The sequence below is a fragment of the Falco biarmicus genome, chromosome 8 (assembly GCF_023638135.1).
Source record: "Falco biarmicus isolate bFalBia1 chromosome 8, bFalBia1.pri, whole genome shotgun sequence".
NCBI lineage: Eukaryota > Metazoa > Chordata > Aves > Falconiformes > Falconidae > Falco > Falco biarmicus.
The window spans coordinates 44,590,665-44,605,152 of record NC_079295.1 but is presented as its reverse complement, the minus strand read 5'-3'; the positions used below and the strand labels follow the sequence as shown (position 1 = coordinate 44,605,152).

At 37.5% G+C, this 14,488-nt stretch overlaps 1 protein-coding gene across 18 annotated transcripts in view; it reads left to right on the top strand.

Annotated features, from left to right (window-relative positions):
* BAZ2B (bromodomain adjacent to zinc finger domain 2B) overlaps nt 1–14,488 on the top strand; it is a 156,436-nt gene that overhangs the window by 27,377 nt on the left and 114,571 nt on the right. For 17 of the 18 annotated variants that reach the window (XM_056348282.1, XM_056348295.1, XM_056348294.1 and 14 more), the window contains exon 2: nt 12,045–12,087. The gene's annotated coding sequence lies outside the window, so the exon portion shown is untranslated. Of the gene's footprint in view, nt 1–12,044; nt 12,092–14,488 lie in introns of all 18 variants that reach the window. The other variant, XM_056348285.1, reaches the window with a different exon arrangement.

Below are 14,488 nucleotides of genomic sequence, written 5' to 3'. Positions count from 1 at the left end.
CATCTTCATAGCTCTCCGCTGGACACTCTGCAGTAGTTCCCAGTCTCTCCTGAACTGGGGAGTCCAGTTAAAAGAACTTTAAACTATTTGTGTTAACAATTCTAATAACTATAATAATACTACTAATTCAGAGAATTACTACTTCATTCCTGTACAAAGAATTGTCACTTCATTCCTGTATGATTTTTTCCCCCTTCTCATTTGCATTGTGTTTATGTTTTTCAGTTAGTTAAATTAATTTTTTCATTTTTAAAAAAAAAAGCAAACACCTTTCAATCTTTCTCATAGGTTTGATTTTTTATTTTCTTCCCTTGACTGGCTCTTTCAGCCTTGTTTTTCTCTCTTTTCCTCAGCTAGGTTTGTGTCTGTGTGACTTTTTGCTTTTTTAATATGGTACATGTTTCCCAGAGTCACGCAGAATGCAGTGAAGTTTTGTTTGTGACTGGGATTTCTGGCTCTATGCAAAACAATTCCTGTGTCTTTTTGGCAGACAGGAGCAGCTACATGAATGCTGAAGTCATGTCTTGCTGCTCCTTTGTTTGCTGGAGCTTACAATATCGTAGAACAAGTATGCGATCTCTAGGTAGTGGTCAGTTTTTAAACAGAGGATGAAGATATTAAGTCCCTTCTAATGCAGTAATGCTCAGACTTTTGCTTGTTCAGTGCAAAATAGACGTTAAAAGATGAAATGACACTTCTTTTGCTAGGAGAAGAACTTAGTTCTTTTCACGTTGGGGTTTTTTGTTTGGTTTTTTTTTCTTCATATTCTATTGATGATGATGGCAGGAAGAGGAACAGTATTGTGATTTTACTGACTGTTCCTTACTTTGGTTTATACTGGCATGGTAGAGTTGTTAATCAGCATGTCCCCAGTTGTTAGAGAATGGCCCTGACATCATTCTTGTTTATCAAATGTATGGAAGTGACATACCAGGGAGGTTATATAGAAAGGCTGACACTTTTTAGTCGTAAGTGTGCTTGCTGATCCCTGTAAGTGCTGAGTCAGAGAAAAAAAATCTATCATGTGTGTAGAATGTGGGAGTCGATGAAAATTAATTGATGCAAAAACCTTTCAGCACTTTTAGACAAGCTTTGCCAAAAGATATTTTTTTTGTAAGTCTTGAATCTTGATCAAAAGACCTAATCATGATGTAGACCTTCTTGTCATTGCTAACATCATTGCTTTCATCCATCGTAACAGTGAAAGGTCCTGATGTGGAAAGGTGCATGGCCTAATACTGTGTGATGTGCTGACAGAGCTTTGACAATCCACACAGCTTTTGTTTCTTCCAAAGGGATTTTTTTTTCTTAGTAGCTGAGTCTAGGAATCTCACCTTGTCAAGCTGTGTGAAATGGTCAGCAACGTGAATAAACCCCCCATACTTCAGCATTCTGAACTTTTTTGCATTTTAGCTTGGATTCCTCTTCAGTGAGAGGATAATGGTGCTACAAACTGGCATGTTTCACAGACACATTTTACCTCAAAAAAGCAAAAAGGACTTAGAAGTTGAATTATTTTTCAATACTACTGAACTAAATAAAGCCTCAGACTTTAGATCAGTAGTTAAGCTTTTTGTGGCCTGCTGCACTGAAATAGGAAGAAGCACAAAGGAAGATCCTCTTCGTTCTTCACACAGTGTATACAGAGATTTTTCAGCATTTGGAAGTCAGATGCTGTATAATTATTCTAGTATGAGAATTAGTAATATTTTTAAAATAGTTGAAAATGGGTAAACAAGCAAACAAATTAATGAAGATTTAATGGGAAGGTTAACAAATCAGAGAATAAGGACTGTGTCCAGAAGATGTCTACTTGATCATAATCAGACAGTCTTGTGCCAGGGAGGTTTAGATTGGATATTAGCAAAAATTTCTTCACTGAAAGGGTTGTCAAGCACTCGAACAGGCTGTCCAGGGATGTGGTTGAGTCACCGTCCCTGGAGGTATTTAGACCTGTACATGTGGTGCTGAGGGTCATGATTTAGTGGTGAGCTTGGCAGTGTTAGGTTTACAGTTGGACTTAACAATCTTAAAGGTCTTTTCTGACCTGAATGATTATATGATTCTCTGTAAGTTGATCCCTGTACCCAGAGAATTGAATATGAGAGAATTCTCCAGATGCATAGATCAGATTACTTAAGTAAAAGAATATAGAGGAACTGTGGGCTAGAAGCCTTAGTTTTGCGTTTTAAGGCCAGTTCATAGTTCCTGCGTGCCGTGTTCTAGTGGCTAACTCTTGAATTTCCTCTGCAACAGAAAAGCATGGTCTGCCCAGTGCTTTGATCAAAGGGTCTGCGTGGCTTCTGCTTTCATAAAGGAGTGCTAGCATACTCACAATAAAAATGTGGCTTCCAGAGTTTAAAACAATTGTCATAAAAATAGATAACTCCCATTTTCTGCTGCTCAAAAGATGATTTCTTGGTACAGTGAAATGGAATTAATGTTTCTTACCTTCATTATCTTTTTACAAAGTTAAGATGTGGGTAAAGGCCTTAGTTTCCTGCCACTTCCAGGACTGTGTTTAATGTAGGTGAAGAGTGGAAGAGACCCAGTGAAACTTGATAATATTGAAGATAAATTATTGTGTGGTTTTTCTTACACCGCCACCCCCCAATTGCATTGTTCCTGTTTAGAAGGCACAGCAAGAGCTGTAAAGACCTTAGCCAACAAAACATTTCTGCCTGGCAGCAAGTGAGCATGTGACTGCTGTATCTCTCTGTTGGCGGGTACTTGAATACTTTACTGAGGTAAATGTGGCATCTCTGGATGGGAGGCCTTCTGTGCAGTGGTTCTAATGATTCTCTTAAATCTTTGTTGCATTTGGAATGTCCTGATAAGGCCTCATCTGGAATACAGTGTTTGTCTTTTTTGTTCCAGAAGGATTATTCATGTTCAAGAAACTTGAAACTAAAATATGTGAAAAGATACACTAGGATCCCAAGGGTAATTTGGAGACTTACAGAAGGATTTGAAAGAACTAAAGACTGGTTTAGTTAAAATTAAAATATGAGAGCTTGCCTGTTCCTCCTGCCCCTCCTTGGGCCACAAACTCCATGAAAAAAGTGTTAAGAGAACAAAAATTGTATGATTCAACAAACGGGGTTAAGCTGATAGATAACAATTTTAGGCTGAAAACCTGAGGAACATAAAGGTGGGGGAAGGAAGCTAAATTTTAAGATGGCATCTGATCCGTTATGACGAGGGTTGTATCATGTGGGATAGGAAGGAAGTATATTCGATCCAGGAAGTCTTCTCCAGTCATGTGCTCTTTTAGTATTAGTACACTGGTTTATGGGAGGGGGCGAGAGAAGAATTGCAAGCAGGCAAAACCTGAATACATGAATCTTTAAAACAAATTAAACCCAGAATCCAAACTCTTAAGGGGAAGTATCTGATTTCTAGTACTTAAATATTCCTCATACCAACTGATGCCCAGTCTTTGCTAGCACTACTGTGCACATTGCTGAAATACTGAACTCTTGTTGAATTATTAGTAGTTTCCAAAATCATAATGGATAGTTTTGCTTTGGTAGATAAAAAATTTTCTGAAACTACATGATATATTTGTATAAAGCTTATATTCTCAACTCTACTGTCATAGTGGAGATTTTTTTTAGTTGAGTTTTTGTTCTTAATCCCTATTAGTTCATCAAAAGAGATAAAAACCTTTAAAAAATATTTCTAAAAATATGTGAATTTTTTAAAATCGGCTCACTTTCCTAAAGTTGTCTATTTTAGGGCCATGAATTCTCCTTTCTTTTGCTTTTGACTGTTTTGGTAGAAGAGTTTGCCAAGAAGCAGGTTGTCATGTGTTAGTCTTTAATAGGCGCTAATGACTTCTTTGCTAAGACTTTGAAAAGTGTCTGTAATGGCATGGCTCATCTTGCACAGAGAAACTTGCTTCATTTTAAAAACAATATTTATGTAAGCTTTAGAGAAAAAGTGCCCCCATTTCATCAAGTATCCTTTCTGTCCTTTCAAGAATAGTAGTTGTAAATGTTAACAAAGTATGAAAAAGTTTGACAGTTGTCTTATCTCACTTTTTCAGTCTTTTATAGTGCCTTAACTTTGTTAGCCTTCCCATCACAGTAAACTTCCAGGGCCGACAAGCCCTGAATACTGATGAAAACCTGGAAGAATGTAGCTTAAAATTCATGTTCCTTCAACCTTTTTTTGCAATATAATTGGAAGGGGCACTAAGTCGAATTCAACAAGACAGGCATATCTTCTGTAAGATGCTTGCATTGGAGAAAGAAGAAGACTGCAGTCAAGAGCGAGCCTCTCAGCTCTATGAAAATGGTGCAGTTTTTACTGCATTTGCAGCGATTTCAGATTCTAAGTTTTGAGTTAATTGAGAAGTTGCCAGTGCCAGAATGTAAACCAGTTATACTAGTCTTGTTTTAAAAAAAACACCTCGCAAAGTGATAACAGTAACAAAGGTGGGAACTCACCCCACCCTGTCTTCCCACTTAGGTCAAACCTCAGTTAGCTCCATTTATATGCTAATATCAAGGACAGGAAACTTCCTTTTTCTTTACTTTGTACACAATAAGGAAATAATGCTGGAAAAGAGATAAGGTTACAGTAACATTGCAGGGTTATCAAAGAAACTTGAAAATAAAAAATAACATAACATTTCCTGTCCACATTAACTGTCCCATTCTTGCAATGAGATGCAGTTATCACACCTGTGTGTCTGTGTAGCACAGTGCAGCCAATGAGACACCGCCTGTGCTGAGTTGATACTGGGAAATATAAAAGAAAGTTCAGAATCTCCTTTTGCAGGCACTCCACATGTTCTGTTCTTTCAAATATTCACCTTCTGCCTATCTGCATTGAGTGTGGAATGTCGGCTGCTTCTGGCCTTTTATTTTCAAATTGCATTAGAATTTTGTTTGTGTTTAAGGATACCTTGTTTCATGCTTTGCAATAATCAATTCTAAAAATAAATCTAAAAAATAAGCCACCATAAAATGCTTTTCTCTTGGGCTTTGTTAGTGGAATAACTGTGGGTACTGAAAGGCAAAAGAAACTAGTTGCAAGAATGTACGTTACTGTGCAATTAAATAGTAAATCCTGAAATTTCCATGTTTGTGTGTATGTGCAGTTGTGACAAGGAAAAGAATATTTAGTCTGAAACAATATTCTGTGGTACTTTCTATTTTTTTTTTTTTTAATTGGACAGAGAAGTTGGTATTTGTGTTAACTCCCTTAAGTTAATCCCAAATCATGTCTTTACTGTTGAGTTTTAGCTTAGCTTTCTGCTTAGTATAGTATTTGTGTACCTAAGGCACCTGTTTATCCTGTACTGCAGGAAGATGCTGGAGCCAGTACCAGTCTGTGTGCTTTTGATCGGGGAGAAGAAAACGACTGCAATACACAAGGAATGTATTATTTATAAAAGTAGATGCTTCATTTGTTTTTAATTGCAAAATTATAACGTTTCGGTCTTGGTATATACATATCTAGAGCAAATAGTACAGTTTTTGAAACTTCACAATCACTAGTTTTAAGTTACGTTTTCCCAAGTTTTGCCCTAAAAATAATAGTTGTGTCTTTTTGTAGGTAATGGTTTATGTTGAGTTTTCATTTCTTTTACAGTTTGTTTTTAAAAACCTTCAGTTAACATAGAAGTTTGGGTTCTTCCTTGAACTTGCTTCTAAAAAAGTTTTTATATGTTAATTGTTCTTTATAGTGCAAACCTCTACATGGTCAGCTAATGCAAATACAATTCTGAGTAAAGCAACCATAAGGATGGACTCCAGAGGAAGTAACAATCAGAATCACATTTGCCACAGTAGATGTGCCTTTTAGTTATAAGTTGGTACATACCAATGGTTGAGTTGGACTGGTCAGTAAGTTGTAAAGTGATGGTAGAAATGTGCAGTAGACAGATATAATCTAGTGAGGTAATTAAACCCCACAGCTGTGAAAAGGATGTGCCATAGTTTCCATCTGAGTACTTCCTTTATTTGGGCCATCAAGTACATTCTGGTTGCAATGATAAAAATTCTTGCTTTTTCTAATAGTTTAAACCAATTGGGAGTCTGTACTGCTTCCATTTAATTGGTACGATTTTCTATTGTGCCTTCTTTGGTCTTGTGCTGAGATGTTGTGGTGAGGAGCAGTCCCATTGCTTTAGCTGCATCCTGCCCCTCTTTCATGTTGGATTGTACGCTTGCTTGGCTGAGTGAAGAGTGAGGTGAACTGATGTGTTGGAGGGTGTCTGTGTGTGTGTGAAATAGACTACAAGTCGCTTTACTGCGGTACCTCTCAGTCTCCGTTAAAACTGGCTGTTCAAGAGCAGTGTTACTGAACTCCTGAGCATGTGACCAGCACGTTCAGACTGATGTTGGTAGTGTCTGAATAGAGCGTTTGTTTAGAAGGAGTTGCAACCAGAAGCAATGGGATGAGGAAGAAAAAAGGAATATGTTAAATGGAAGTACTGTCTGTTCAAATTTATAAATGGTTAAGGGAATTTTTTTTGAAGATGGAGATTCTGGTTCCTGAAAACTTGTAGAAAGCTTTGGGGAGCTAGCGTGTTTGCAATGGAAGCAGCTCACAGAACCCTGAACCAGCTTTGGACTGGCTAAATTTAAGTGTTGCTGACAGTGTAGAGGCAGTAGCATGCAGCTGCTCACAGGCTGAAGGAAAAATAAGTAAATACTTGACAATTAGCTGCACTGTGTTTTGTGTGCATTGTTTAGCTTAGCTTAAAGTTGGCAGAAAACGAGTTCGACAGACATAGTGGGGGTTGTAGTGAGGATATATCCATTTACAGGAGAGTCTTTTGCCTCCCAGAACCCATCAAGTGGTGTGGTAGATCTGTTTCACTTTTACCCTTGATTTTATCAGGTAGATGTCTTGCTACAATTAAATTTTATACAAAACCAGCCTGACCACTGGGTGTATGATAGCCCAGTTTATGCTTACAGGGCACAGGCTGTGAGGGTTTCACAGTGCCCTGCACTATGTGTGTTTCTTACATTGTCTCACTTGTGATATTAAAGCCCTCTAACTTTTCTCCACCTCTTCCTCATGTGTTCGTGTGTAATATGCAAGTGTCCAATTAGGTCTTGGAATGTTAACCAAAAAATTATCATACTACTGAGTGCTACTTCCCTTTAGAAAGAAATGCACAGCTGTGTTTACCTGGGAGGGTAGAGAGTAATTTCTTTCAAGCAAAGCAGGTTGATAATTTCCAATTTTCCAGAATAAAGTGTGAAATAATTTGATTGCACCACTGATAATCATCTTTTGACTCTCTTGGGAGCACCAAATACAAGCTGCTGGAAAGAGGGGAAAATAAGAATTCTGCTTGTGTAACCTTCAAATTACTTAAAGTCAAGCTAATTCAATGTGTGAGATATGTGCGTTGTCCAGGTGATAGCAGATGTCAAGTCCCCTGTGTTTAAAATAATGATTAAAGTTACAAAAGTATCTCCTATGCATCTGCTGTAAGGTGAGAGAAGGAGCAGTAGTTTTGTTGACATGTTACAGGGAGGTGAAATTCAGTTATTGAAATAGACAGTGTGTGGCTGAGATTTGGCAAGGTAATGAAGGGAGATCAATTCAGAAGTCCTACAGAAACAGAATGGGAGCAAAATGAATAAATGACACTTAGTGACTCAACTTTAAGCCATTCGTTCTGCTTTCATGATGGTGTGTTTAAGGAAATACTGTAACCATTGTGGAATGGAATGTATATTTAAAATAAAGAAGAGTTACTTCTACTAATGGATGCACCTTGTATAACATTAATTTTAATCTTGTGATAGACGTGCAAAACATACCTGCAGCCTACATTACACCTAATTCCTGGGACTGAGGTTTTGACTGGTGCCTATTGTGGGTTTTTTAAATAAAAAAAATCACAGAGTTATTTTAAGAATAAAGTGAGTAATTGGGAAGGTTAGCTATGTCTGTATAGAAGTGCCATTTTTTAAGAAAAACTCATGAGGCAGATTCCAATCCATTCCAGCATGTGAGCTTGTAATATTTCTTTGATGCTGAGGAAGGTGGAGTCTGGGGGGAGGGATGTCATCAACATGTAAGTTTCTTCCCACTTTCAAAGGGAAAATTGCTATACCTAGTTTAGAGGCCTTGGACCATTTCTTTACTGACTGTGGCAAGTACTACTAATGTATTGAGATAGCTTTCTACAGCAAGCGAATAAAACTCTGAACAATGAAGCCATTAGTCTTTGCAAAGAGAATAAACAACCTCAGTAATACAAGACCATGCATAAATATGCTTTTCTTTATTGGTGAAGAATGGACAATGGTCTTTGATTAACGTGGTGATTTGTTTATTATAAATATATATAGTATATGGAGAAGGAACCAGGGCAGTGTATGATGCACGTTGTCATGTTGCATTGTATTTGCATTTGTTTGTTTACTTGAGCAAGAAATGGGATGTAAGATTTGTCCTCCTGTAAATATATCACACTTGTCTATTTTTGTTCTTAAATACTGAGTTTATTTGATGAAGTTTACAGCAGTTGCATCAAGATGCACTTTTTTCCCTGCATTGAAGAGTCTTAGATACACAGGACGTTGGTCAGTCAGTTGTGTGTAATACAGAGTTGTCCAACTGAAGTTAGTTTTGGCTCATCAAAAGATAGTAGGTAAGTCTGTGTGTACACATTTAGACCTTCACTAAAATACTGACTGCGCAGTTGACACTGTCTGGGAGGAAGAACATTTGACCACTGCATTAGGTTAATTTGACACTAGTACTGGTTTTATTGTCTGTAGTTTTGAATGTAGTACTAAAATTTTCCTTCTGAATACAGGCTTTTTTAGTGTAATGAAAGTATGTGATACTCATATATTCATGCTGGATGATTTGCATACCATATGATATTTTAATGGACAACTGTGCTCCTGGATTTCTGTTAAGTGTTTCAATAAAGGGATTAAGGAATTACCTTGTTCGGGTTCCACAGCACCTGCTGGTGGTGTTGCACATTTGCATGCCTTCCTATCCTGGTTTTTCATCCTCGCATCTCCCAGGCGTTTCCTGACACTTGTGCTTATCTGTCTCAAACTCTGATTTCATTCCATTCCCCTTTCCAAGGTTAGATTCCACAGCCCTCCTATCCCTACCCCTTCCCTGAGGTGCAATCAACTTCATGGCTCAACTGCCTGTGGAAAGGTATTCTACATACACAGGCATTGAAGGTAGGAATGAACATAGAACATGACCTCTAATAACATGGGTATCAAGAGTATAGAAGACTGAAAGCTTACACAGGCAGCAGTCTTGAGGTTTTGTATGAGTTTTGAAGGTGGACTGAAATGGTTATTGCATCATTTCAGATTAAAGGCTGACTTTAGTAGGTCTTTAGTCAAAGAAAGCTAAGAAAATGCAAATGTACTTTGTTGAAACTCATTTTACATTACTATCTTAAGTAGTTCATGTGGTATGAAGCTGTGAGATAACTCGAGACAGTATGAAGTTACTTTGCTTCTGCATGTGGTTAATGTTGAATTTTTTTTGCTCTGGAAATAGTTCTTAACATACGCAGACCATGAAGTATTTGAGCCATAGTAAAGCATGTTTTTGAAGCTGTCACCTGTTTTTACTTGCAGTCATGCAGTCTTTTGCATTACAATTTCTGAAGTACCTGTTCCAGTTTCTTGTGGAAGCTGCTTTGTTTACAATTTTTTGGATTTCTAGTTAAGTTGTAGAGGGTTTTCCAAGAAGTGATGCTTTCCATGTACTAAGATAGAGAAGAGATGAAAAAAATCCCCTTTCTCTCTCTTTCCCCACGGCTTGGCTTACATACTTGCATCCAGTCAGAGCAAAGTATAAAGAAGTCAGCGGCTGGTAAAGGAGATTTGTTGAAGCAACAGATTGTCAGAGGGCATCAGGCTGAATCTACTACTCAAGATTTCTTCCCAAGTCTTGTCTTCCCTTTTGGTAGTGTTGTTACCATGGGGAAACAAGTCAGCTGTATTCCAGTGTGGTTGGATCCTTAGAGGTTTGGGAAACAACTTCTTCTCAATGGACAGTATTCAGGGCTGTGACAGTGCAGTATGCTCTGCCTGCTGGTAAGGTAGTTGATTATCACTGCTTGCAGATGGCACACTGGAACCTTAATAGATGTTTTCACTATTCTCAACTGTATTGAAGCTCTAACATTTGTCTCAAGGTTCAGGTTTTGGTGGGCTATTCAATGCCTTCAGGACTGATACCAACCCCAAAACTTAGTGGTGCCACAGGTATAGATGTAGTCAGAAGTAGAACATAACGTGCAAAATTATAACAGGTAGCAAGTACTTGAGCTTCATTTGATACAGGAAATGCCATGTTTCCAGCTTAGAAGAAGAAATACAACTTCATTTTCTGCTTTCCGAAGGGTGGTTCCGGGTTCTAGCCAACCAGCAGGATATTTGAGAGTGTAGCAAAATACATGCTTTATTAAGCTTTTCCTCTCCAAAAAAAAAAAAAAAAAAAAAAAAAAAAAAAAAGCTTTGCTCTCACTTTTTAAATGGTGTAGGTACTGTGTCATGTCTCCTTCCATTGCTTCTGTTTGTTTCTGGTCTAGTAGGTTGGGGAGTTCTTTGGTGGTGGTAAAGCATGGCAGTAGGGTAGAGAAGGAAAACAGTAATGTTTTGATTTCTCCTTGGGAGAACAAGTGTGATTCCTTTCCTCTGTAGGTTGATGATGTTGCCACTGACTGTTCTGAGGAGTGATTTGTTTCTGGCTGCCCTTTGACAGGGGAGAATACCTATTTTTTCCTGGCAGGCCTGGGAGTAGAGTTTGACAGTAGTGGCCATAATAAATAAAAAACTTGGTGATGTTAATGCCCACACATTTTCAGGTTGTAATTTAAAACTAAATTTAAAAAACTATGGCTGTTGTTGATGTAACTACCTACCTACATTGAAATTGTTACGTAGCTTACCTAACTCTGTAAAAAAAGTTCTTGCTTATGTAGATGGCTGAAGTTTTGGTTATGTAAACTTATTAGCATGTTTTCTTGACTGAGCTACTGTGAGATAGTGGGAGCTTTATGCTCCCATCAGTGTGATGCTGTAGAAAAATTCTGGAGCAAAAATGTCCATTCCCCCCCCCCCCCCCCCCCCATTTTCTTTGTAAAAAGTGTTCAGTAAAGATAAAATCCCCAAACAAACCAACAACACCCCCACCCCACCCCCAAATGCCATTTTACTCTGGCAGTTTTTGATAGGCAATTATTCATATTTGATAGACAGTTTTAACTGAGCAATGTAGCTGTAGAGAGCATTGTACAAGCTTAATATAACAAGTATATGTTTAGTGCTGCAGAAAATACATTTAAAAAATAAAACTGTAAAATCTCACTGAGTATTTACTAGTCTCCAATGAAAAAAAATAATTAGAAACCCCTAATAATACCAGATTTCTGTTACTATAGCAAGTAACATTTTCCTGAAGTGGTTGTATTCCAAACGTAGCATCTGTTGTGCTGTTTTCTATTTCCTATACAGTGTGAAGCAAGAAAGCAATCCAAACAAATGTTTGAAAATTAATTTTAGTTTTCAATTTTCAGTGAAATATGTGTGGATTTTGTACTGACATAGACATTCTTTGAATTTTCAAAGCATGAGGAGAAGTTGAAATCCCCATGCTAGAGAGTGTTAGTAATGGAATGGAACTCTGGCTCCACAGAAACAGAATAGAAGATTCTCATTGATTTCTGGGAGGCCAGAATTCTTTTTGAGTTTTAAGAGGAAGATTCCTTTGACTTACTGGGTACAACAAAGGGGAAAGCATTGTATCATTCACAGTTTAGTAAGGGTAAAATGGGTATGTGTATTTAAACAGCTGGTTGCAAACAAAGAAAGTGTGATTACATAGCATTATGCTTAAACTATTGTTGTTTTTAATAGCTTCATGTCTGGCTGTGGGAAGCAAAGTATTTTCAGTATACTGAAAATACCTTACGTGTTTTTTTTAAGAATTTTTACTGTTCTGTTCTATGCGTCTGTCCTTGTTAAAGTTGCTTGATGAAAGGATGACTCAGCTGATAATTAATTGTTTTCTGTTTACAGGTTGCGAAACAGCAATGTCACAGAACTGACCAGGTTCATCACAGTAAGTAAGCCATAGCGATAAGTGTTTTCTGAGAAGATTTTCTGAGAAGCATGAATCATGCAGGGGGAAAAAGAAGGTGTTAGGTACTGTATGGCTTAGTGCTAAATTCTGCATCCAGGTCCTGATTGCAGCAAGACATTAAGCACAGGCTTAACGAAGACTCTTAGATTCTTAGTTCACAAGTGCTATTACTTTCGTGGCTGCATGTCTAACCGTTGAGTAGGTGTTTTAACAATTAATGTCTGTAATAACACTGTTAATTTTCTTTCTGGATTTCTTTATATGTAGGCTTGAAATATGATAGAATGTAATCTTAGTGTGTTGCATGTTGTCAAATACATCTTTAGTAGTTTTGATATCTGACATTACATAGTTTAGGGAACAGTTAAAATGAATGGAGAGATTGTGCAGAGAGTTTTGATTCCAAAATCAGTTTTAGCAACTTTGGAAAAAGTACTTTGAATAGTCAGAGCCATGTGATATTTTGCTGTGTGATGAGCATGAATTATCTTGTTTTATTAATAGTTTACTACAATATTAGGAAATGAAGAATAATTTTCCAAGTTTATTATTTTGGTGCTCCTCATATTAACCATCAATTCTTCATACACTTGTGATAATATACCCTGAAAATAGCCAATAACATACTTAAATCTGTAAAGACGTATTGCAAGTTTATGTACAGTAATGAGACAGGTTCATTAATGAGAGCCTTGTTTAGATCCCAGACATGATACTGTGTGATACAGTGGAGTCTTACATTTCAGTAGCAGCCTTCATGCCCTCTTTTCAGAGGTACCTTTGCAATCAGTAAAGATTAAATTTGCACTGACAAGGTGGGGATGGAGTGGGGGGGGGAGGAGGGAAGAAGGCTAAATCAGTCATTTTTACGTGCTGATTAAAATAATTTTTTAAGATTAAATTTAAAAGGCTCAGGTTTTAGAAGTACTTCAGGTGTACAGTTGCGTGATTTCTGTACAGTGCAGAAAGAGAAGCTATTAAAACCACTACATGTGACTTAATACAGTACTTAACGGAATGGGAAGAACAGCAACATCTGCTGAATTCAAAGAATGTATAGGTTCATATGGAGAGAGCAGATCTATTAAATCAAGTGAATTAAAGGTCAAAAGAACAGTTTTCTAGTGAACACATTGCTTAGCAGGCAGTGATATGAGAGCAGGTAAGGGCAGAACATAAGATAGCGTGCTATTTTGAAGTGAGGAGCAGCAATCTGAACCTGTTTAAAAAAGCAGAACTAGGAAAGTCATTAAGTAATCTGCAATAGTAGACAAAAAATAGGAAGACTGTATCTAGGATTTAGAGTTTACTTCAGCCATCAGACATGAAACTTACCCTACTACAGTAGTATAGTGCCAGCTCATATAAGCTAGGCAAGTTTTAATGAAAAAGCTTTCTTTTCTTAAAAACTGAACCCTGTTGTTTCTGTGTTAGAAGTTAACTTTTTTTTTTTTGGATGTACTGAAATGGAAAGGCTGGGGCTTTCCCAGCCTCCCTGGGTCTGATGGAAGTTGCTGAAACTTCCTGCAAAACTGGAAGCTTCCTCTAGGGGGTAGCGGGCTGTGGTATCTAATTAATTTTAGAAACATTACCTGTATCTTGGGCTTTAAAAAGGTAAACCTGCTAACCTTCTAACTTGTGAAATCTTGTTTGAAAAAAATAAAATTAGTCCTTTTCCTTGGGAAGGAGGTATGAATCCCATTGTGAATAGAAGTACATAAAAATATGAAAACAACCATTGCTCGAGTTGAAAATTTCTCTGTGACTTTTCTGAACACTGAAGTGTTATGAAAGCTCCTTTCTCCTTAATGTTTTGGGAGTTACTACCCACAAACAAGTCTAGATCCCACTCTGGGGGGGCAGTTTCCCCTAGACTTACAACCATGGAGTGAGAGGTGCTAGATGGGTGCAGCTGTGTTACACTGTGGAACAGTCAGGATGAATACTGAACAAAAAAACGGAAAAGTGCCTTACTCAGTAGAATGAGAAGAATGCTCCATAAATGGTCAAGTTTACATGCATAGCTTTTCTTCCTTTAAATATGCTATTGGGGAAAGACAGGAGGGTTTATAGATTGATTTGTGTTTTTTGGTCAGTTTTCCCATAGGCCTTAAATGCAAAGGAAATAATAGCCAGGTGCTGATCTCTTTCTTTCAACAAGCCAGTTGTTAAGACTGATTGTACTAACTCAGTGTACCAATTTATTTTACTTGTGTGTTTATGGCCAACTTTAAGTTAGTTACTCCTTTTGTGAGGAATGAAAAAGGTCAAATCTCTGAAAAAGGGGAAAAAACATATCCGTAGCCATCTCTAACACTTCTGTGGGTACAGTCAATTCTTTACCCTACATTCTTTCTTTGTTATGAAGCAATAACAGCCC